The sequence below is a fragment of the Piliocolobus tephrosceles genome, chromosome 18, assembly GCF_002776525.5.
Source record: "Piliocolobus tephrosceles isolate RC106 chromosome 18, ASM277652v3, whole genome shotgun sequence".
Taxonomy (NCBI): domain Eukaryota; kingdom Metazoa; phylum Chordata; class Mammalia; order Primates; family Cercopithecidae; genus Piliocolobus; species Piliocolobus tephrosceles.
In genome coordinates this window covers 57,510,058-57,535,073 of record NC_045451.1, presented here as the reverse complement: position 1 = coordinate 57,535,073, position 25,016 = coordinate 57,510,058, and the positions used below count along the sequence as shown (strand labels likewise).

At 40.9% G+C, this 25,016-nt stretch overlaps 1 pseudogene; it reads right to left on the bottom strand.

Annotated features, from left to right (window-relative positions):
- Nucleotides 1-3,538: 3,538 nt before the first annotated feature.
- LOC111539616 lies at nt 3,539-24,809 on the bottom strand (annotated as a pseudogene).
- Between the last annotated feature and the right edge of the window lie 207 nt (nt 24,810-25,016).

Below are 25,016 nucleotides of genomic sequence, written 5' to 3'. Positions count from 1 at the left end.
TGGGCTGCTGCTGTTTCATGCTGCCATTGCCACCAGGACCCAACATTTCTTCCTGAAGTCCACGATGCAGGATTTTCACTGCACCACTTGTGAACAGCCCACACCCAGCGCCCTCCCGCACCCACTGTCTTACTTCCTCCTCCAGGGCAGTGCACTCCTGCTGCCACAGTACCTCCTGCCGGGGAAAATTACAAACTTCTCCAAGAGACTTCTATTCTTTCTCTACCTTCTTTAAGGGAAGGGGTAAGGGGTGAGCCCTCACTTTAGTGTTTAAGGCCCTAAATTATCAGTTTTTCCTCAAAATATTCCTTAATTGAGAAGAAGGAAGAGAGCCTCAAGTTGACAGTGTGTTTCCATTGGAAAGGTTTTAATTTTCATCTCTCCTGAGGTGCCTGGGAAGCAAGGAGGACCAAAGTTTTCCATGCAGAAGCCAAGGACAAGGATCTAGCTTTTTGCTTTACTGGTGTGTGCGCGCGCATACAGGGCTGGGAAGAGGCAGCGAGTATTCAGTCAATCTCATCTGTCTTTGATGTCGTATGACCCACTGGCCCACTCCACCCCCTGGTTTGTTTTTCTTTACTCTTTTAATTTTGACTTGCAGAAAAGTGGTAACAATAGCAGAAGAAATTCCTGTGCACTTTTAAATGTAGATTTATCAGTTATCTGCATTTTTTCCTATTTGCTTTATATCGTTCCTCTTCTCTCTTTCACTCTCCATATGAAAACGAAATTTCTAAACTGTTGAGAGTAAGTTAGAGACACCATGTCCCTTTACCCCGGAACACTTGAGATGGACATTGGCTTACTTAGGAACAAAACAATGATCAAAGTGAGGAAATTGAACATTGATACTATGTTATTGCCTAATCCACTATTGGTATTCAAGTTGCATCTGTTGTTCCAGTCAGTAAGGTATCTCAAAATTCTAGCTATTTTTTTCTTGGTCTAAGATCTAATGCAGCATCACATGTTGCAGATAATTGTTGTGTTTCTTAGGTTGCCTTTAATCAGGGAAAAGTCCCTATCCTTTCTTTGTCTTCCTTTGCCTTGATATTTTTCGAAGGTGACAGGCAAGTTAGTTCGTAGAATGTTCTTCAGTATGGTTTTGTCTGATTATATCCACGTTATGCATTTTTGGCAGAAGTACCAGATAAGTAATATGCTTTTCTGCGCATCATATCAGGCTGTCTCATTTCAAATAATGAGCCCGATAATTTGGTAGATGATGTCTCATTAGTAGTGATGACTTTGATAACTTGGGTAAGGTTTCCCCACTCTAAACCTATGTTTTTTCCCCTTTATATATATTATAAATTGTTAGTTTTCTTTATAGAGTTGGGGTCTTGCTTGCTCTCTTGCCCAGACTGGACTGCAGTGGCCTGATTATAACTCACTGCAGTCTTGAACTTCTGAACTCAAGTGATCCTCAAACCTTAGCCTCCCAAGTAGCTGGAATGACAAGTGTGAGTCACAGCACCTGACTCTTCCCTTTATAATTAATTAGACATTTGTTGGTAGATATTTTGAGACCTTATAAATGTGCTATTTTTCTTTAAACTATGACCACTATTTTTTGCATCATTGATGCTTTTATAACTCCATCATTCCTTCTGTATTTATTAGTTGGCCTTCTACTATTTAAAAGAAGAGCCTTTTCTCTCTCATCGTATGACATTTTTAGAGTTTTATCTTATTTAAAGGGTTTTCATCCATTATTATCATTATTGATTTTGATGCTCAAATTGTCCCAGATTTGGCCAGGGCAAGTCCCTTCGAGTTGGTCTCTGTGTTCTTTTGACACGTCCTCATCGTTGACCAACTCTTTACTTTCTGGCACAAGAAAATATTCCAGGCACATCTTTTACTTTCTCTGCCTGAGTCCGGGTATCAGATTTTCTTCAAGGAGCCCTCGTTCCTTTTAGTGGAGAATGCTGTTCAGAATCAAGATCTGGGCTCCAATCTTGTGTTTGAGTTTAGCCATGAAATCAATCTGTTTCTGATCAACGTGAATGTTTGAATTCTTTCTCTTCTTAAAGGAGTCCAACTACGGTCCTGGTCTTTCAGGAGTTATACATAAATCTTCTGGAGGCCTGTTGGTCATGGGGTTTCTCTGACCTTCTGCTGCCCCCAATTCATTCCCTCTTCTCTAGGAAAGACAGCCATCCTGGAGCATCAACACAAAGTGTATACAGTCCGCAAGGCTTCCCGCTGCTGTGGGCTTCAAAGGCTGCAGGATATCCCAGTGGCAGAGTAAAGGAAGTATTGATGCAAACAAAACCTCAAGCCATATGACAGAATCTCAAACTGTTGGGCAAAAACGGACGCAGAGAAGCTGCTAGAGAAGGTGTTATTAGGATAGTTTCTCTCCCTGTTTTGAAGTCACAGTCTTGAAATGAAAAGCAAACTCTATTGTGCAAAATACCTAATATTTCTTAAGGATTGACTATATCCCAGACTGTGAGCTGTGCACGTGACACAAAGGATCTCATTTAATCCATGCAGCAACATTCCACGGGGAATCTCCTGTATCCCCAGGGAGGCCCAGAGAAATGAAGTAAAAAATGATGGAATTGGGATATGTATCCCAGTAGACTGACTCCTGAAACAGTTATACTACTGGACTCGTAGTCCCACGCAGAGGACATGATGAGGAAAAGGTGGGCACCAATCTTTCCAGCACTGAGAGGGAGATGAAATGAAATCACTTCTGGCAGGATCCTGTTAGAAGACAGAAAACCATTGTGTGTGAAATGTATGATGAAGCTCTAGAAAGATGTTTTTCTGAGTCAGTCATTAGTAAATATGGGATCCAGGGTTTGTGAGTAAGAGCATCCAGATTTTAATTGTTATTAACCATTTTTGATACTACAGTAAAAATACATCCCCATCTTGGGAAAACTGAAAACTATGAAAAAGTGCAGAGGAAAAGAGATGTTCTGTAATTCCACTGCACTGAGATAACTATTAACATTTTAACTTGCTTCCTATGTGTTTTTTGCATAGTTGAGATCATAGCATATAAAATTATCTGTGTTGATTTTTTTCACTAAATTTTATCACAGAACCACATCCCAGGTTGTTGAAAGCTCTTCATAAACATGGTTTTAATAGCTGCATAATATTTCATTTCATGCATGTAATATTATTTCTTTATTCCTTTAATATTGGGTATTTATGTTGTTGCCACTTCCTCATTATTAAAACAAAAGAAAAACAACTAAAAACCATTGTGGTGAATACATATGTACTTTCTGTATTTTGGTTTATTTTCTTAAAATTGAGTCTTAGAAACAATCTCCCTGCATTGAAATATGGATATTCTATTTTTGTTATTTAAAAATAATTTAGTAATTTGAAGAATTCTAATTTTTATTTTTATGGGAAAAGTTTTAAATGTTTAGTGAAAAAGACTTAAAGCCATGCATTATTTACATATGGATAAGAGGACACGGCAGGATCCCCAGAGCTTTTCCTGGCGTGTTTGGTGGAGAGCTATGTAAAGACAGTCCACATAAACCCCACTAAATAAAAGCTGCTCCTAAATATTTCCAAAAAGGACCCCAAAATAGATGAACAGTCTCCAACTCATCTTTAGAGTACTGGGACTGCTTCTTCGGATCAGATCAGTGACGTTCATTGACATTGCTTCTATCTGAGTGCAATCGTACTGTTCAATGTCTCTCAGGATGCAGATGTCGGTCATTCTTGACAAAGTTAATGGCCACACCCTTCCAGCCATATCGACCTGATCTCCCAATTCTGTGCGAGTACAATTCTGTTTTTGGGCAGGCCATAGTTAATGATGAGGGACACCTGAGGGACATCTGACCTCCCGGCCCAGACATCTGTAGAAATGAACCCTGTGCTGGCGCTGGATGGGAACTCCTTCATGACAGACTGTGGCCCTTTCTGAGGTGTCTCTCTGTGCATCGAGGACATGGTGAGAGTGACATCTCTCATTTTCTCCACCAGTCAGTCAATTTTCCTTTTGGTGTTACAGAAGATGACCACCTGAATGACAGTTAGCATTTTGTAGAGATCACACAGGATGTTGAATTTCCACTCTTCCCTTCCCACTACCACAAAAAGCTGTTTGATGCCTTCCAGAGTCAATCCACCAAGATGCGGACTGGGTCCATCATGTAATTGCTGGTCATCTCTAGGATTTCGTGAGGCAGTGTGGCACTGATGAGAACTACTTGTGTGGCTGGAGGCAAGTACCTGAACATGTCGTAAATCTGATCTTTGAAACTTAAGTTTACTTGTTTATTATAAAGGATATTGCAAAGGATACAGATGAAGAGATACATAGGGCAAGGTAGTGGGGAAGGTGCTGGGAGCTTCCAAACCTTCCTGACTGGGCCACTCTCCAGGAACCTCCATGTGTTAAGCTCTCAGGAAGCTCCCTAATTATTTTCAATAAGTAATACAAACATGTATAAAACACAAATTCAAAAGATACATAAGGTTATACAGTGAAACCAAGCCTTCCCACTCTACCTTCCAGCCACCAAGAGTCCAGTTTCAGTTTCTTACTTTTCCTTTCAGAGAAATCCTTTGCATTACGAGCACACGTATCTGGCAGATCATTCTGTGTCACAACATAAAGACATGCTTTATTATTTATTATTTTTATGTCACCCAGGCTGGATGCAGTGCAGTAACTATTCAAAGGCATGATCATACTACACTACAGCCCCCAACTCCTGGGTGCAAGTGATGCTCCTGACTCAGCCTCCTGAGTAGCTGGGACTAGCAGTTTTCTTTTTAATGGCTGTGTACTGTTTGAGTGTACGTCTCCTATGGATGGACACTTAGTTGTTCCTAATTTTTTCCTGCAATAAACAATGCTGTACTCAGTCATGCTATGTGAATCTTACTTCCACAAGATAAGATCTTAGGAGTGGAATTGATGAGTTAAAAGATACAAACATCTAACATTTTGATATGTATTACAAAATTTATCTCCATAGAGATTATATCAATTTATATTTCTATCAGTGATATGAGAAGAGAGAGCCTGTTTTTTCATACTCCCATCTACAAAGTACATTATCAAATGTATTGAAGTTTGCCAGTTTAGAAGGCTAAAGTGTTATTTCATTATAATTTTAATTACTGTTATTTTGAGTGAAGCGGAGCATTTTTTTGGAAGTCACTAATTATTTCCTTTCCTGAGCAGGCTTTGTTCTTTTGCGTTGTTTATTTTTTTCCTTATTAATTTGTATGACATTCTTTACATAGTGAGGAAATTTTAGCTCTTTGGTTGTGATATCATCTGCAAGGGTGTGTTTTTGGCCTAGATTATCTTTTCAATTGTTTATGTTATTTGTTTGTTTATTTGTCTGTTTTTGCCATTCAGATATATATATATATATATATATATATTTTTTTTTTTTTTTTTTTTTTGAGACGGAGTCTCACTCTGTCGCCCAGGCTGGAGTGCAGTGCCCGGATCTCAGCTCACTACAAGCTCCGCCTCCCAGGTTCACGCCATTCTCCTGCCTCAGCCTCCTGAGTAGCTGGGACTACAGGCACCCGCCACCTCGCCTGGCTAGTTTTTTGTATTTTTTAGTAGAGACGGGGTTTCACCATATTAGCCAGGCTGGTCTTGATCTCCTGACCTCGTGATCCACCCGTCTCAGCCTCCCAAAGTGCTGGGATTACAGGCTTGAGTCACCGCGCCCGGCCCTCAGAAATATTTTATATGTATGGTTCCATCTTTCACAATTTTTATTTTCAGGGTTCTGAGTTTTGTCACATACACAGAATGTCTTTTCCCACTTGGAGGGTTTAAATATATTTTTCTATTTTCCTTTGGTATTTTTATGGGTTTATATTTTACACTTAGATTTTTGCTCAATCTAAAATGTGTTTTTGTGTAAAGCGTGAGATAGGGATACAACTGAATATTTTTTTCACATAGCTAACCTGTATTATTTATTGTGTAAACTACCTTTCCCCTGTTATTTTAAAATGCCAGCATTAACATATATTAAATTAGGCCTGGCGGCTCACGCCTGTAATCCCAGCACTTTGGGAGGCTGAGGCAGGCAGATCACTTGAGGTCAGGAGTTTGAGACCAACCTGGTCAACATGGTGAAACTCCGTCTCTACTAAAAATACAAAAATTAGCCAGGTGTGGTGGCACGTGTCTGTAATTGCAGCTACTTGAGAGGCTGAGGCATGAAAATTGCTTGAAACTGGGAGGCAGAAGTTACAGTGAGCTGAGACTGTGCCACTGCACCCTAGCCTAGGTGACAGAGTGAAACTCCGTCTTAAAAAACAAACCAAAACAAACAAACAAACAAAAAACCCATATATGAAATTTATATTGTGTATTTGGGTCTATTGCTCAATTTTTCTGTTTTGTTCTATTGGTATTTTTTTATGAATGGTGGTGTACTTTAAAATTATTCTAGCTTTATAACAGATGTCAATACCTGGCATTGCTCTTTTTCATTATTACTCTTTTTCTTGCTTTTCCTTTCAGATAAATTCTTTACATTTTTCTGAACAATCTTGACCACTTATTTTTTTCCATAGGAACATGAGAATGGATTTGCCTGTGTTTTTTCTTAATTATATGTGATTTCACTAGAGATTTTTTTTTTTTTTTTTTTGAGACAGTCTCATTCTGTTGCCCAGGCTGGAGTGCAGTGGTGCCATCTCGGCTCATTGCAACCTCCACCTCCCAGGTTCAAGCAATTCTCCTGCCTTGGCCTCCCAAGGAGCAGAGATTACAGGTGCCTACCACCATGCCTGGCTAATTATTTTGGTATTTTTAGTAGAGATGGGGTTTCACCATATTGGCCAGGCTGGTTTCGAACTCCTGACTTCAAGTGATTCACCTGCCTCAGCCTCACAAAATGCTGGGATTACAGGTGTGAGCCACCATGCTCGGCTCACTAGAGTTGTGTTAAATTCTCTGATTAATTTGGGGAGAGATGACATCTTTATAATTTGATTTTCCTTGTTTCAGAAAATGGTTGTCTTTCCATTTATTTACTATTTGCCCCTTAGTAGCATTTAAAAATTTACTTCATGTAGATTTTTCATACTTCTGGCTAAGTTCATTCCTAGATATATTATCTCCCGCAGCTTTTTTTTTTTTTTTTTTTTTTAGCTATTTCAAATCAAGTCTTTTTCTTCCATTTTACAATACAACCAGTAGTTGCCTGAACAGTAAATATATGATGGCTGTTACTTTTATGTAACAATTTTGTTTCTGGTCACACTTATGCTCGTTCTTAGTTGCAGCAATAGCTTTGTGTTATTAAAACAGTTGACTTGGATTTTCTTGTGAGAGTATTAAATTATTTTAAATGATACTAATTTTACCTCTTTTCTTTCTCTCTCTCTCTCTCTCTCTCTTTTTTTTTTTTTGAGATAGGGTCTCATTGTGTCACCCAGGCTGGAGTGCAGTGGCATGATCTCTGCTTCTGCTGCCTCCCAGGCTCAAGTGTTCCTCCCACCTCAGCCTCTTGAGTAGCTGGAACTACAGGGGTGCACCATCTTGCCCGGCTAATTTTTTCGTATTTTTTATAGAGATGGGGTTTTGCCATGTTGCCCATGGTGGTCTCCAACTCCTGAGCTCAAGCGATCTGCCCAACTTAGCCTCCCAAAGTGCTGGGATTACACATGTGAGCCACCGTGCCCAGCCTCTTTTCTTTTTTTTATGCCTCATTTCTTTTTCTTGTTTTGTTATATTGGCTGATATCCCCATTACAATGTTATATAGTAGTTGATAAAGTGGGCATCTTTGTTTTGTTTCTCTTCTTTTGAGTATATGTATAGTTTTTTCTCAGTAAGCATGATGGGAGATTGAGACAGATGTATTTTATCATGCTAAGGAAGTTTACCCATCTTTTCCTATTTTGTTAAGATAAAAAAATTAAAAGTAGATATTGAAATTTTCAAAAGCCTTTTTTTTTTTTTTGAGATAGAGTCTCACTCTGTCGCCCAGGCTGCAATATAGTGGTATGATCTCGGCTCACTGCAACCTCTGCCTCCTGGGTTCAAGCGATTCTCCTTCCTCAACTACCTGAGTAGCTGGGATTACAGGTGCCCACCACCATGCCCAGCTAATTTTTTGTATTTTTAGTAGAGATGGGGTTTCACCATGTTGGTCAGGCTTGTCTTGAACTCCTGACCTTGTGATCCTCCCACCTCAGCCTCCCAAAGTGCTGTGATTACAGGAGTGAGCCACCACACCCAGCCTGAAATGCCTTTACAACATTTATGGAGACAATCGTATGGATTTTTGCTCTTGATCCATTAATATCAATGGGTTTCTTAGTATTTCTTGAATAATCCCAATTGTATGGATATTTCAAAGACTCTAATCCTTATTGTAGTATACTGCCTATAGATTGTAGTACTGCCTCGTAGTATAGATTGTACGTGTTTGCTACTCCATCATAGTTGTATCAGAACACCTAGCAAATGTAGCATGGGGATGGTAATCAACGGTCTTCTGCAGTAAAAAGTTATTATTGAAGAGATGAAGAAGATAAAAAAATTTTTAAAAAATAAAAAAAACCAGAAAGGGCTGAGAGGTAGGCAGATCTTCAATCTTAGTCCATTTCTGTGGGAAAACCATCTGGGTAAAAGCACCTTGCATCCCTGCATGATTCAGTTATAGCAACAGGAAAGTACAAAACCCACCCACGTGGAACCACTATGCCTTCTAGCTTTGAAACACTCTTTCTGGGTACCTGTGGGAAGAATCAGGTATGTTATTCAGGAAGGCTGAGAAACAAAATTCAACTAACATGGACACAAAAGGAAATGAATTGGCTCATGTAACTTGGAAATCTAAGAGGGTGGATCTGACTTTGGGTAGAGCTGCATCTATGAGTTCAAACACTATTATCAAGATTGTTCTTTGTTTTTTGGCTGTTGGCTACCTTTGTTAACTTCATACTTAGAAAGTCATTCTTCACATCCCAACCAAATGGCCACCAGCTGTGCCAGGATCACGCTTACTTCATTCTTCATTCTTCTTGAACTAAGAAGAGACCTTACATCTTTTCCCTCTTTCTATCAAAATAATTTGTTTTTCTTTTGAGTCAGAGTAGAGCCAGGCTGGTCTCGAACTCCTAAGCTCAAGCAATCCGCCCACTTCGGCCTCTCAAAGTGCTGGGATTACAGGCGTGAGCCACTGCACCTGGCCTAAAATAATTCTTAAAAAAAACAAACTATGGCTCTGCTATGCCACAGGTCCACCTGCTTTTTAATTGCTTTGCTCAGGAAATGGAGACATCCTGATTTTGACTTTTCTGCCTGGGTCATGTGTTTGCCTCTGCAGTGAGAAAGCAAAGTAGACAACAAGCAGTGGATGAGGTGATAGAACCAGGAAATTCAAGGAGCTTCCTGGCATTAGATCAAATCTTCACCATGGGTCTTGATAGAAATAAATATTTCCTCTACAAGTTGTGCAAAGAGACACCATGATACTTTTTTTTTTTTCTTTTTTGAGACAGGGTCTCATTCTGCACCCAGGCTGGAGTGCAGTGGCGAGATCTCAGCTCACTGCAACCTTCACCTCCTGGGTTCAAGCGATTCTCCTGCCTCAGCCTCCTGAGTAACTGGGATTACAGGCATGCCCCAACATGCCTGGCTAATTTTTGTATTTTAGTAGGGACCAGGTTTGGCCATGTTGGCCAGACTGGTCTCGAATTCCTGACCTCAAGTGATCGGCCCACCTTGGCCTCCCAAAGTGTTGAAATTACAGGTGTGACTCACCGCACCCAGCCAACACTATGATACTTTGAATTTAGCTGAACAGGCTCTAAAATTTAGATATTCTTATCGTTTCTCAGCCAAATCATGGGAGGTGAGCATACTGCCTATAGACTCTATTGAATATTATTTGAAAACCCATTAAATTAAATACACAAACCCTTGGCAACATGGGATTGCCATGAATTTGATTTTTATCTCTAATGTGTCAGGAAATAGTTGATGATGTTTCTTCAACAATGACAAAGAAAATAAATTGAAATTAATTCTTTTTAGTTGATTAACTTCATGGCAATATGCATATACTTCAGAGGTTCAGGATTTAGGGAAAATAAGCATCCGGTGAAGAAGAAATTGAAAAGAAAGACTTGGAAGAGGAGAACTCACAAATACAAGTGAGAGATGTTTTGACAGTAATGGGATATCAAGAGCTGAATTGGCCCTGAAATTGTGTTCATTAAGTGTTGTGTGTTTCTTTGAGGTTTATTAAGACCCTGGAGAGGAAACGAACACATTTCAACACAGAGAAATAAAAATGCTCATTTAGGACTATAACATGTCTCCCTTGAGTTTTTTTAAATGTTATTTTTGACACAGTTTTTTGGCATTTTGACACGCCGTTGTTACAGATCCAGTCACAGCACAGTACTTCCATTAGACAAAAACAATAGCATTTTTATTTCTCTAAGAGCAAAAAGTTTGAAGTGAGATTTGAACTGGCTTTCAAGAACTCTTCAGTGCAATGAAGGAGTTGAGAAGATAAGACTGAGATGACATTTGTGTGAAGAGAGGCGGGTAGGCCCCTAGCTCCTTCTCTAGGAACCCAGTCACTGTCAGCTGAGTTACTGTGCGGAACAAAATCCCAATAGCAGCACAGCCTTGACCTTGTTCTCAGGTGCTTTGGAAAGAAAACCTCACACAGATACTGTGCATATGTCAGGAGATGGAGGGAGTTTGGCTTTTTGCCAGGCAAGTACTTTGAGTGTAGCATCTCAAGGTTGTTGTCTGGGCAACTGTAATCCAAAGACTCTGATAAGAGCCAGGAATAGGGGTGTGCCCCTGTAGTCCCAGCTACTCAGGAGGCTGAGGCAGGAGGATCAATTGAGCCCAGGAGGTTGAGGCTGTCGTGAACTGTGATCGTGGCACTACGCTCCAGCCTGGGTGACAGAGCAAAACCCTGCCAAAAACAAACAACCAAACCAAACAAACAAACATTCCCTGATAAGACTTAGGACAGATTTTAAGGAAATTTGGAAAGTAGAGAAGCCATTTCTTCAGTGTTTCAGGGATATCCAATCCCTGAAGTCAACTCTCACACTGCTCCTTAATTTCTTCTCTTCTTTTCTTTCTCCTTTCCCTTTAATTTCTGCTCCCCTGTAGGTGAAAGAGAGTATGAGACACTGAACGTTACTAAGAGGTCCACAAAACATGTCAGTCCTGGTGAGGAATCACTGAGGCCCTTCAGCCCACTTCTACCTCTCACAGTTATACCTGGAATATGTCTTTGACTTTCTTGAGCCTCCATTTCCCAATTTATAAAACGGGGATAAAGATATCTACCTGGTGGGGTTATTGTGAGGTTTTTTGCACCTGAAACAATGTTTAGAATGAAGTGGTTATTCAGTTGATGTTAGTTTCTCCTTTCTTTTTGCTTTATATAGGAGACATGAGACACAAGTATATGAAAAAGTAATTAGCCTTCATAGAATATTTACATATACAACAATTTTTGATCTAGACCCTGTTTACCAAGGCAAACTGTGGCTTTGGAAGGTAAATGAATGATTTTCTACAGTGACACATACCCCAGTCTACTCACTAGTAGCAGAGCAAGTAATCCTTTAGAAATACGTGTAAACAGGCTGGGCATGGTGGCTCACACTTGTTATTCTGGCGCTTTGGGAGGCTGAGGTAGGTGGATCACTTGAGGCCAGAAGTTGGAGACCAACCTGTCAACATGGTGAAACCCTGTCTCTACTAAAAATACCAAAAAAAAAAAAAAAAAAAAACAACCAAAAAACAAACAACAAAAAATATTAGTTAGGTGTGGTGGCGGGTGCCTGTAATCCCAGCTACTTGGGAGGCTGAGCAGTAGAATCTCTTGAACCCGGGAGGTGGAGGTTGCAGTGAGTCAAGATTGTGCCATTGCCCTGCAGCCTGGGTGACAAGAGTGAAACTCCATCTCAAAAAAAAAAAAAAAACAAAAAAAAGACAAAGAAGACATGTATGTGTGCTGGCTAAAGAAAAAAAAAATACATGTAAAAATAAATAGATGGGATTAAATAAACAAGAATGGACTAGTATAGCAGGCTCCTGCAGTCAGATGATCTGGGCTCAAATCCTGGCATGGCTTCACACTCTTGGGTGAGCTGTTTAACCTTCTGAGCCTCATTCTTCTCATCTGTAAATGGGGATGACCAGGGGGTTGATAAGAGGAGGAATAACTGGAGCAATGACTATAAGCCAAGTAGACAGGGCCTGGCACATGGCATGGACACTTAGTGTTAGCCATTACTAACAATACAGAATGCAATTATCAGTCAAGTTGGCTGTTTCATGTTTGTAAGGGAACAAGGATAAGGCAAAAGATCTGAACACAATTCAGGGTATTTTTCCACACAAGTCCTGACTGTTCCACAAGGTGTTAGGGCATTTTGGAGGTTGCCATTCGAAAGGGATTTAACCAATGGCTGACATCCCTGCTTCCTCCCCGCACCTCACCGCCACACTGTAGATCAGTGCCAGCTCTGTGCGTGAAGCATTACTCATACTGTCTCTTTACACAGCAGTTAACCTTACTTGTCACTGCTTCCAGTGGGAGATCAAGAGCATTGAAATTACGGAGGTGGCACCATAAATCATGGTCACTTCTTGACATGGCCAGACAAAGCAGCTGGAAGGAGCCTTGCTGCAATGTCAGCTCAAAGTTGAAATGTAAAGTTTTAACATATTAATTTTCTCTCTCTTTTTATTGTCATCCTGTTTTTTTCTTGTTCCCTCATGACTCAAAGGAGAGCACGGGAGATTGAACTGACAGCTTGGTGGGTTAATCACCATGCATGGTTTTTCTTTCTTTCTTTTTTTTCCCCCCCGCCAAAGGGGAACATGGTGATTTAAGAATGAAATAATTGAGCAAATCTAACCTGATGTAGTGAAAGAGCTGTTTTCACCTGTGAAACCTCAAGTTTCAGCATCTCATATTTTAAACACAAAAGCTCTTATAATGTAAGTTCCGTGAAGGATATATCCAAGGTCTTGCACCCTGCCTAGGACATGCAGGCACTTATCAGATATTTGTGAAATTCACGGATGACTGCTCTGGCTTTCCATCTCTCTCATTGCTTTAGTTTCTCCTATTCTTTTACCAAGACTTCCTCACCTGACCCCTCAAGTGCCCCCCAGGTATCAATGGTATCAATGAGGGAAACACCTCTGGAAGAGTTGTTAATATGGTTTGGCTCTGTGTCCCCACCCAAATCTCATCTTAAGTTGTAATACCCATGAGTCAAAGTAGGGACCTGTAATCCCTACATGTCTAGGGAGGCAGGTAATTGGATCATGGCGTCGGTTTCCCCTATGCTGTTCTCATAATAGTGAGTGAGTTTTCAAGAGATCCGATGGTTTTATAAATGTTTGGAAGTTCATCCTTTGCACTTCTCTCTCCTACTGCCTTGTGAAGAAGGTGACTGATTCCCCTTCTGCCATGATTGTTAAGTTTCCTGAGGCTTCCCCAGTCATGCAAAACTGTAAGTCAATTAAACCTCTTTCCTTCATAAGCTACCCAGTCTCAGGAAAGTTCTTTATAGCAGGGCGAAAATGGACTAATGTAGTTGACTTTCTGGATTCAGCTCTTTTCCTACCCTACTTGGCTACCATGACCTAGGACTTTAACTATAAATTTGTCCTTTCTGAGGGCTTAGGATTCTGAACTGTCTCTATTTAGTAGCCTGTTTTCTTGTTTCCTCATGTTAGGCAATTGGATTTTATGAAAGTTATGCATCTCTTCCCAGATTAATTCACATACAAATGAGGCACATGTAGTTTGGTCCATGATTTTTTTGGACCTTTTGGGGACACATTCACGAATCCAAGTCAAAGACCATGCCTTTTGTAATTGCCTGTTTAATTATCCGTAGCTGCCACCAAGCTCTCCTCTTCTTGAGGGGGGGGAATAGGTTTTCCTCAACTTCTATTCATTTCTCAACCCACTACAATTAGGCTTTCATCTCAAAACTACTTTTCAGAAGTGGGTAGAAGTGCCCTCCAGGCCGCCAACTGCCCGAGCCATCCCCGATTCCTATCGTTGGTCATTATTGCTCACTTTTGTCTTCTCTCCTTTTCTTGGCTCTCACGACACCATTCTGCCCTTGTTCTGCTAGCTCTTGGACGCTTCCTTCTTCCTTTCTTCCTTGCCTTCTCTTTGTCTTCTCTGCGCCTGAATACTCATCTTCCTAAGGGCTCTATTCGCACTCCCCCTTTCCTCACATTCTACATCCCCTTTCTGAGGAAGCGCATCTCAGTTCTTGGTTTCCATCACTATGTGTCCACTGCCAATCCCCAGGGCATGTCCCAGCCCAGACCTGACTCCTGAATACCCCCTCATCTCCCTATACATTCACTTGTGGGATGGCTCCCCTGGCTTATCTTTGGGACCTTATGCCCAACATGTCCACTGGGAGAGCACACGTTCTTCACTCCTGACGTTTTCTTCCACGGGGAGTCATGTGCATTAGTAAAACACTTTCATCCTCTTTGTACTCCCTGTCCACTTTGGAGAGGAGAAAACTCCCTGACTGGGGAGCTGCTCTTGGAGAACATGTGGTCTTGGTTCCTCTTGGCCTTCAGGAGGCTTAGTGGGAAAGTCCTTGTACCTACTATGGGAGGTAAAGGGCACCCAGTCCTCCCAGAGTGGGGAGGACCAGCAGCAGTCCAATTCGGGACTCAGCCTGCGCGAATCCACTGGCCTGCAGGTGTACACTGTGTTCTATAATATCAACCTTATTTTAAATAATGGGGATGTTTTAATTTCCTATTTGCTTTACTGTTTTATTTCTTTAGTGGTTCAGAAGTCAGGGCTTAGAAAAAGCACATTACTTGGCTGGGGATGGGGTAGGAGAAGGGGTGGAGAGGACTTTCCAGTGCTCATATTACCCTAAACTGAACTAATTATGTTCTCGTGCTTTTTCTCTGGAATCTGCCTCTCTTCTGGTTTCTCTTATTTTTCTCAGTGCCAGACCTCTTTTTTCTTCCAGTGATCTTTCTAGAACTTCGCTACCTGCCAGAAAATTTTTCTGAAAATGGCCTTAATTTGTGTTAATGGAAAAACAGGGAGATTTCACTCCCCATTCTGTCTCAGGAATACAAAGGGACACACAGGTTCTGTTTAATGCTTATGGAGGGAAGAAAAGAAAAACTTCTTGGTCATGGCCGTCACCTGGAATCAACTGAGCCAAATTTCTCTAGCTACAATGAAGCAGTCCAAAAGAAGTAGAAAATACAGATCCTGCTCTCATGAAGTTTATCATTTAAGGAGGAGGCTTGTGTCAACAAGAGATACCTAAGATCACAAATAATGCTAAAATACTGAGATACACAGGAGAGCTATGATAACTATTTCAAATTCAATGAGAGGCTGGGCTTGCTGACTCACACCTGTAATCCCAGTACTTTGGGAGGCTGAGGCACGCAGATCACCTGAGCTCAGAAGTTTGAGGCCATCCTGGCCAACATGATGAAACCCCCATCTCTGCTAAAAATATAAAAATTAGCCCGGCATGGTGGCAGGTGCCTATAATCCTGGCTACTAGGGAGGTTGAGGCAGGAGAATCACTTGAACCTGGGAGACGGAGGTTGCAGTGAGCCGAGATTGCACCACTGCACTCTAGTCTGGGGGACAGAGCGAGACTTCATCTCAAAAAAAAAAAAAAGAGTGCTGAAGTGATTGGATGGGGTTGGGGTTGGCTCCTAGCACATAGAACTACTGTTATTATCATTTATGGATAAGATGCGTGTATTGTTGGAATAGGTCAAGAGACCTGACTCACTTTTGCCTTTTACATCCAAATAAATTATTTTATACTCCAAGACCTCTTAATTTAAACTCTGTCCTGCTTCTGTGCAGTTTGAGATGCCGTGGTTGGCTTATTGTATAAATATGAGCTTGGTTTCTATTCTGTTTTATTCTTTCTTAAACTTTATATACATTCTGACGTAATTCTTGCAGGTGTAAATTCAGCCTGTAAGCAACAAGAAATATCACATTCTCCGTTTTCTTTAAACTAATGTAAATCTGTTGCAGAGCCCCTATCCACAGGGCTGTCTAGAAATTCAATGTTGGTCATTGCTGAGGCTCCCTGTGGAATTCTACCCCTGAATGGTGCAAAGGATTTGGGCATTAGAGAGTGAGCATTAGGGATGACCATCTGGTCATCGGCCACCAGCCTGTTCCTGTGACCACAGAAATTTTTAGTGTCCCCACCTTCAGATTGGGAGGCTCTGCTACTTGTGTGCCATGTCTTTGGGCCCAGGAATCCTGAAGGAGGCCGAGGCATCATTGTACTTAGGTCTGTCCCCTCTAGGTGTCTCCCAGAGCAACACCTTCGAGGTCTTATGACCTCCCTAGGCACTGCCTGAAACGGGTGTAGATGCGAGCTTCCCACAGGACTTACATGCCTCTCTCTTCGTTCCCCAAAATATGTTTCTCTGTGTTACGGGCTGAACGTTGGGGTCCTCCAAATTCATATGTTGAAGTGCTACAGCACCTTAGAATGTGACTGTTTTTGCAGATAGGGCCTTTAAAGAGGTAATTACGTAAACGTGAGGTCATCCATGTGGGCCCCAATCCAGTAAGCTTGGTGTGTTTGTAAGAAGAGGAGATTAGAACACAGGGAGAGACACCAGACAATGCAGCCCAGAGAGATGAGCAGGGAACATGCAGCAAGAGTGTGGCCACCTGGCAAGCCAAGGAGACAGCCTTCAGAAGAAACCAACCCTGCTGACACCTTGACCTCAGACTTCCAGCTTCTAAGACTGTGAGAAAATAAATCTCTGTTGTTTAAGCTGCCCAGTCTGTGGCACTTAGTTGTTGCAGTTCTAGAAAATTGATATATTCTGTATCTTAAAAAAAAAAAACCCAACAACTCAGGTTTTTACAAAAAAGTAGCTTTAAGTAGCTTATATTTTCTCAAATTTCCATGGCAAGAGCAGTAAGAACCTTGCTATGTGGAGGGGGATGATGCAGTGGAGGAGGAGAGGACTATTCCTTGAGAACCCAGGCAAATTGGTGTCTCAGTAAATTGTCCTTCCGTAGACTGGTTTCTGCTTGCCCACTGCTCCTGCCTGGTTTTCTTCTTGTGACAGAACAGATCTCCTTGCCTTATCGACCTACCTACATATTTATCTACCTCCACCCCATCCTCTTGAAGCACCTATTTGCCTGGTGCAAAATTCCAGATATGTAACTCTTCTTTAACTGATTCATATTGGCAGGATTGGAAGATTTGAGGTCAATGACACACTAGAGCCAAAAAGGACTTCTGACCACACTTGTGTCCCAGGAGGTGAGGGGGGTTTTAAAAGACTTGTCCTGAACATGATTAGTCAAAGACTGTTTTATAGAAACATCCTCAATATTTATTGAGGCTCTGGCCGATCTGTGAACCAAGTGAGCCAATTGATTGTTGAGCCCAGTTTCCACATTCATATTAAAAGTCAATTGGAAAAGACAGGATTTCCGAGCAGTTTATTACCTGCTTTATTTCCCTTCCTTTCTACCACCCCGTGATTTTGGTAACTTTATTACTCTGATTGGAAAAAATTGTTGTCTAATGGTATTAAAATGTGCAGCTACTGATAAACTGTGACCAGTTCTTGGCTTTTTGCAAGAGCTGGGAATATTAGATGTCATTAAATATTTTATCTGCCTTCCTTCATGCTATGACTTTAATGCTGTGTTCAAAGATCATTACTCAGTAATGCTGGCAAGGCTCCCCTCCTTTGAAGACATTCTTTATAAGAGCATGTAATATTCATTATTACTCTTAGTTGCCTGCTTTTTTCCATGATATGTTCCCTCCCCTCAAAAAAGGTTTCACTGAGGGTGAATTATTCTAGGTAGGACTTAAGTACTATAGGAAGCTAAGAGCAAAACAATCTAGACTTTGCGCATTGGCAGGGTGTATTTTAGAGCAAAACGTGTTCTTATGGCACTGCAGGTCCTGATTCATGTGAAGGCTTCTTCAGTCTGGGGGCTGATGCTCCAAGGTTATACACAACTTTCAAAGAATGGGTTTTTAGGGTGGCTAGACCTTTATCTATATGACGGGAGAGTTAGCAAGCATGCTACAGAAAGGGGACCAAAAAGTATGTAATAAAACTGTAAGACACAAGGAGTAAGAAGGAAAAACGTTTGTAGCTCTATGAGTCACTGGATAGTGTCTCCAATTTTTCCTCCCTAGTGATTATTTTTAAAAATGAGAACCATCCATGTCTTACTTGGGAGGGCGTAGGCGTTCCCTTGATAAAGTTTAGGAAGATGAACAAAATGAATTCAGATGCTTTTGAGGTCCTTCCTTAGGAGGCACCACCAGAGAGATTACTCTCAGGTCTTGACATCTAATCAGGCTGCTCTTGAACAGTTTGCTTTCAGTCTCACAACGATGGTCTTTCTGTCATCTCTTTGGCCATCAGGCAGCTTAAAGGAACACTACAGAGTCACTTCTTGTACCTGGATGGGGCCCCATGCTATGTTTGTCTGTATTCTGATCTTACCTCTGGTTTTTACTAACTTTCTATCCTCATTTGCCTTTGCCCTGATTCCTTCAACTACTTTATTCTTTTGTGATGTATATACTTTTGTAAGTTGCCTGAAATCCTATGTGGATTGAAGTGAGGGTAAATATAGACAAAGGAGGAAAATGAATTATGGAGTTTCCCTTGCATCTGACAGTTCTGTGTAATAGGATATTGGGAGTTTGGGTACGATGAGGGATGTCTCTTTCCTAAGTATTTTGTGTTTTGTTCTTATAGGCACTTGTAGGTGTTTTTGGACCTTAAAATTGGAACACATATTCTGAGATAGGGTCATCTACCACAATAGCAACAAGATAGAGTATTTGGAGCAGGTCTGCTAAATAGAGGATGAATGGCCATATTATGAATAGATTAAATAATACATAAAGAGCAAAGGAGGATCCAGGGAAGTAAGAGAAATAACATACATATCTACAACTAAAAAGTGTTTAAATTTTATTTTACAAGCTACAGATAAAGTAATTCTAAAATTCATAACACTAAATTGCTACCCATATTTTTTTTTAACCAAGGCTGAAACATGTCTTTTGGATTGGAGGAAGTTATTTATTTTATTTTATTTTTTATTTTTTTTTTATTATACTTTAAGTTCTAGGGTACATGTGCATAACGTGCAGGTTACATATGTATACATGTGCCATGTTGGTGTGCTGCACCCATCAACTCGTCAGCACCCATCAATTCATCATTTATATCAGGTATAACTCCCCAATGCAATCCCTCCCCCCTCCCCCCTCCCCATGATAGGCCCCAGTGTGTGATGTTCCCCTTCCCGAGTCCAAGTGAGCTCATTGTTCAGTTCCCACCTATGAGTGAGAACATGCGGTGTTTGGTTTTCTCTTCTTGTGATAGTTTGCTAAGAATGATGGTTTCCAGCTGCATCCATGTCCCTACAAAGGATGCAAACTCATCCTTTTTTATGGCTGCATAGTATTCCATGGTGTATATGTGCCACATTTTCTTAATCCAGTCTGTCACTGATGGACATTTGGGTTGATTCCAAGTCTTTGCTATTGTGAATAGTGCCGCAATAAACATACGTGTGCATGTGTCTTTGTAGTAGCATAATTTATAATCCTTTGGGTATATACCCAGTAGTGGGATGGCTGGGTCATATGGTACATCTAGTTCTAGATCCTTGAGGAATCGCCATACTGTTTTCCATAATGGTTGAACTAGTTTACAATCCCACCAACAGTGTAAAAGTGTTCCTATTTCTCCACATCCTCTCCAACACCTATTGTTTCCTGATTTTTTAATGATTGCCATTCTAACTGGTGTGAGATGGTATCTCATTGTGGTTTTGATTTGCATTTCTCTGATGGCCAGTGATGATGAGCATTTTTTCATGTGTCTGTTGGCTGTATGAATGTCTTCTTTTGAGAAATGTCTGTTCATATCCTTTCCCCACTTTTGGATGGGGTTGTTTGTTTTTTTCTTGTATATTTGTTTGAGTTCTTTGTAGATTCTGGAAATTAGCCCTTTGTCAGATGAGTAGATTGCAAAAATTTTCTCCCATTCTGTAGGTTGCCTGTTCACTCTGATGGTAGTTTCTTTTGCTGTGCAGAAGCTCTTTAGTTTAATGAGATCCCATTTGTCAATTTTGGCTTTTGCTGCCGTTGCTTTTGGTGTTTTAGACATGAAGTCCTTGCCCATGCCTATGTCCTGAATGGTACTACCTAGATTTTCTTCTAGGGTTTTTATGGTATTAGGTCTAACATTTAAGTCTCTAATCCATCTTGAATTAATCTTCGTATAAGGAGTAAGGAAAGGATCCAGTTTCAGCTTTCTACTTATGGCTAGCCAATTTTCCCAGCACCATTTATTAAATAGGGAATCCTTTCCCCATTTCTTGTTTTTGTCAGGTTTGTCAAAGATCAGATGGTTGTAGATGTGTGGCATTATTTCTGAAGGCTCCGTTCTGTTCCATTGGTCTATATCTCTGTTTTGGTACCAGTACCATGCTGTTTTGGTTACTGTAGCCTTGTAGTATAGTTTGAAGTCAGGTAGCGTGACGCCTCCGGCTTTGTCCTTTTGACTTAGGATTGTCTTGGCAATACGGGCTCTTTTTTGGTTCCATATGAACTTTAAAGCAGTTTTTTCCAATTCGGTGAAGAAACTCATTGGTAGCTTGATGGGGATGGCATTGAATCTATAAATTACCTTGGGCAGTATGGCCATTTTCACAATATTGATTCTGCCTATCCATGAGCATGGTATGTTCTTCCATTTGTTTGTGTCCTCTTTGATTTCACTGAGCAGTGGTTTGTAGTTCTCCTTGAAGAGGTCCTTTACATCCCTTGTAAGTTGGATTCCTAGGTATTTTATTCTCTTTGAAGCAATTGTGAATGGAAGTTCATTCCTGATTTGGCTCTCTGCTTGTCTGTTACTGGTGTATAAGAATGCTTGTGATTTTTGCACATTAATTTTGTATCCTGAGACTTTGCTGAAGTTGGAAGTTATTTATTTTAAAAAACAATCATAATTTGTCCGGGTGAGGTGGCTCATGCCTATTATCCCAGCACTTTGGGAGGCTGAAGCAGGTGGATCACCTGAGGTCAGGAGTTCGAGACCAGCCTGGTCAACATGACAAAACCCTGTCTCTACTAAAAGTACAAAAATTAGCTGGGTGTGGTGGTACACGGCTGTAGTCCCAGCTACTTGGGAGGCTGAGGTAAGAGAATTAATTGAACCTGGGAGGCAGAGGTTGCAGTGAGCCAAGATGACACCACTGCACTCCGGTCTAGAAGACAGAGTGAGTCTCCATCTCAAAACAAACAAAAAAACAAAACAAAAAAGCCTAAAACAATAATAATTTACTATTTTTCCATGCCAATGGATAGTATATTTTGAGATGTATTCTATATCTATTCCTCAAACCATCGGGTCTGAAATCTGAAATTCTTAAGATCATGCCTATTCTCTGTTCAAGAACAAATTGGGGCAGGATAAATGCAACAACCCTGGATGTGATCAGTTGGATTTAACTCATGCTGGGACAGAGAGGCTGGTTTTGGCTTGTTGTTGCTGACTGGGCATTTCAGCTCTAATTTTGATTTTCATGAAGCACAAGTTATTTTTCTCTTGGTTTTTGTTTTTTGACACAGAGTAGAGGCAAAGGAGTGCTTTTTACCACCTTCCCATGCACACAGAAGACTCAGTGTAGTTCTGTCTGCATTCCAATGCACTGTCTCAGCCTTCTCCTGAGGGTTCTGGAGTTAATGAACTAAGTCAAAATCTCTGAGCAAAATGATTTCTGTCTCTGGGGGTAGAGGATGCCATGTGGGATCTGCCCAGATAGCAAACAATGATCGTGTGTCCCAACAGCAGAAGGCTTTGCTCAGGCTCTGAGTGAGAGCAGGTGTGAAAACCTTAATGCTGAAATGTAAAAGGCTTTGCGTGCACTCTGTCGAAATGCAGCTCTCCATCCGAAGTAACATTTTAGGCAGCATATTGGCAATACAAAACATTTGAATAAAATCACTGATGGTATTAGTCACCATCCACCCCTTTCCCTGAGTCTTTAGGGACGTGCGTGCATGAAGTGCAAGCTAAAATAACCTTAATCTAATCACCTCTGGAGACCGAGAGGCGTGTGCTCATATAAATGTCAAGTTGGGACATAATTTAGCTGATCTCTGGGGTTTATCGCTATTGCCAGACTTCCTCTTTATTTGATCTGGTAAAGCAAATTAAATGTGTCTCTTTAGTTCGAAACCAGGTAAGGAAAGGAGACTAGAATTTGTGAGTTTCTTATTTGGATACAATAATCATGCAGCCGGTCCTGATTTATGGAGGCAGCAAAGTCCACTGTGTGTGCAGGAGCAGCAGAAAGGAACCAAGGGCCAATTATCTTGGCCTGCCTGTTATCTACTAGTTGGAGGTTGTCTCCTTGACAACACTACTAGATGTACTAAAGGCTGTGGAGCAGAGGTTAATTGCAAAACAAAAATAAAGCTGTACTTAAATATTAGAGGAGAAAATTCTCTTTGTGTACACCTGGCCCTGGTCATTATTCTCAGCCCTGTGAGAGCCAAACCTCCAGGTAGTGCATTTGAGATGTGTAGATAAGGAGAACTCATCCAGAAACACCCTGACCTCCAGTAAAGACAGTAGCTCTTTGCCACAATTGAGGAATATCAGGGCTCGATCTTGATAGAATAAGTAGGACATCGTTTTCAGCTGGGGTGATTTTGCTCCCACAGGACATTTGGCAATGTCTGCAGATATTTTTGGTTGTCACATTGAGGGGATGGTATCTAGTGAGTAGAGACCAGGGATGATGCTAAAAACCCTGCAACGCACAGGACAATTGCACCACAACAAAGATTTACGTAGCCTCATAGCTCAATAGTACAAAGGCTGAGAAACTTAGGTCTGGTGGAACATTTATATATATTTAAACATATAGCATTTACTAAACTAAATGGATAAAAAAGAGATCTGTCTCATTTTTCTAAACAAATGCAAGTCATATGATAACTGGGTTATTAACATTCTAGATGCACCGCAGAGACAAATTTTCAGCTGTGCAGTCTTTTCACTAGATCACTAAACAGCAAAGCAAAAATGTTATCTTAAAACTGCAGAACATACACATCCTTCTAATGGCATGAAAGAAATAAAAAAAAAAGCATACAGAGGTCCTTTTCACAATATGAAATAGACATATCCAAAATTTCAACTCGCAGCACTCTTAATCCTATGCCCCCTAGACTACATTTTAGCTATAGTTACAAATATCTGTTCCAATCATGTCAATATTCATAAGAACATATTTCAACTTCCTCTATATATAGACCCAGAAGGGAACATTTTTAGTGTGATGCGATACTGCATAAAGCAGTTGGTGCCTTGGAGGTGGATCACTCCATAAAGTAGTGCTGTAAATATTTTTATTCAGTGCACCAAGTTTCAGTTGACAGGTCCCTACACTCTTTTGCCTCTACTGAGGCACACATATTTCTTCTCCAGCCCCTGCCGCTGTGGCAACTACTTGCTGCATAAACAATCTCTATGTAGCATGGCAAAGACTTAAAATAATCACCAACGCCTTCTAGTCATACTTATAGAGAAATGAGTCCCCTTTATATGTAACCAACTTGTATAACTGACTTCCAAAATAGAATAGCTGTTTTGTTTTTCATTTATTTTGATCCTGCATTTTGGTTTCAAGAAGAGTTATTTCTATTTAGCAATGACTGCTCTGTGGTATAAACTAGATTTGAATGTATGTGACTGTTGACTTTATTCTTCGATCAGTGTTGATACTTTTTAGCTATTTATTTTTTGATCCTAGCACTTGCTAGCTTAGTTTAGTTTTAAAGGCTAAGCTGGTGTGAAGTCAGCCTGGAAATCTCTGGGATGACCAGTGTTGCTTGGCATCTCACGTGGAGAACAGCTTAAATGCATTTGCCTTTATCCTAGTGATGTGCAACAGAGCTCCCATTCCCATGAGACCTGGGGCCAATTAAGCAACTCAAACAGGGAGGCAGCACAGCATAGTGATTAGATGTACTGCTTTTAGAATTGTGACTCCAACACATGGCTAATTGTGTGGATATTGAGCAAGTTACTTAGTCTATCTGAGCCTGAGTCTCTTCATAATAGAATGAGAGATCATAATACTGCATGGGTGGTCATGGGGATTAGTAAGGGCTCCGTAAATGGTAGCTTTGAGACAATGAGAGATGCTCTGATGAGAGATGCTCTGATGAGAGATGCTATGATGACATTCATTGGGGACCTCTCTTCTCCCATATTCCAAGAGAGCTGGGTTCCAAGTCTTTCACAGCCTGGTCATCCCTTCCCTATATCCATTGAGGAAGTGGTCAACGTAGTCTTGTTCCACTAATCTGTGTGATCTGCAAATTCCTGTGGCTGCTTTTTGCCAAAAGGCAGAAATCCCAGGCCCTTCCTGCTACCAAAGTGCTGGTGTTTCTTCATACTTCAGTTACCCTAGGACCTGAATACTCTCTTGGTGAGCTTAAATCATCACTTTCTTCTGCCAGCCTTTTGGGTTCCAAGGTTTCACCTCTGCTTACTCTGCTCACACCAGGGCCGTCCCAGGGCCTGGCCATCTTGCTCATCATGGTCACGTGGTAGGCCTTGTTTCTGGCGTTATCAAGAATCTGGTGATCTTGAAAGATCTGCCGGACACCAGATTCTCCCTTGCATTTCACTCTGCACTTCGAAGGCCAGTTCTCTCTCCAATCCTTCATTCTTTTGTGGGTAAATGGTGTGGGTTGGCCCATGTTTGGATGTGATTGATAATTGGAAGCAGCTTCTCTTGTTTTCCCTTCTTTTTTCTTTTTAGATACAAGGTTTCAGTCAAGCGATCCTCCCAAGTAGCTGGTATGTGCTGCTGTGTGTACACAGGTGTGTGTGATGCAGGTGTGTGCCACTGTGTCTGGCTAATTTAAAAACTTTTTTTATAGTGACAGGGTCTCACTATGTTGCCC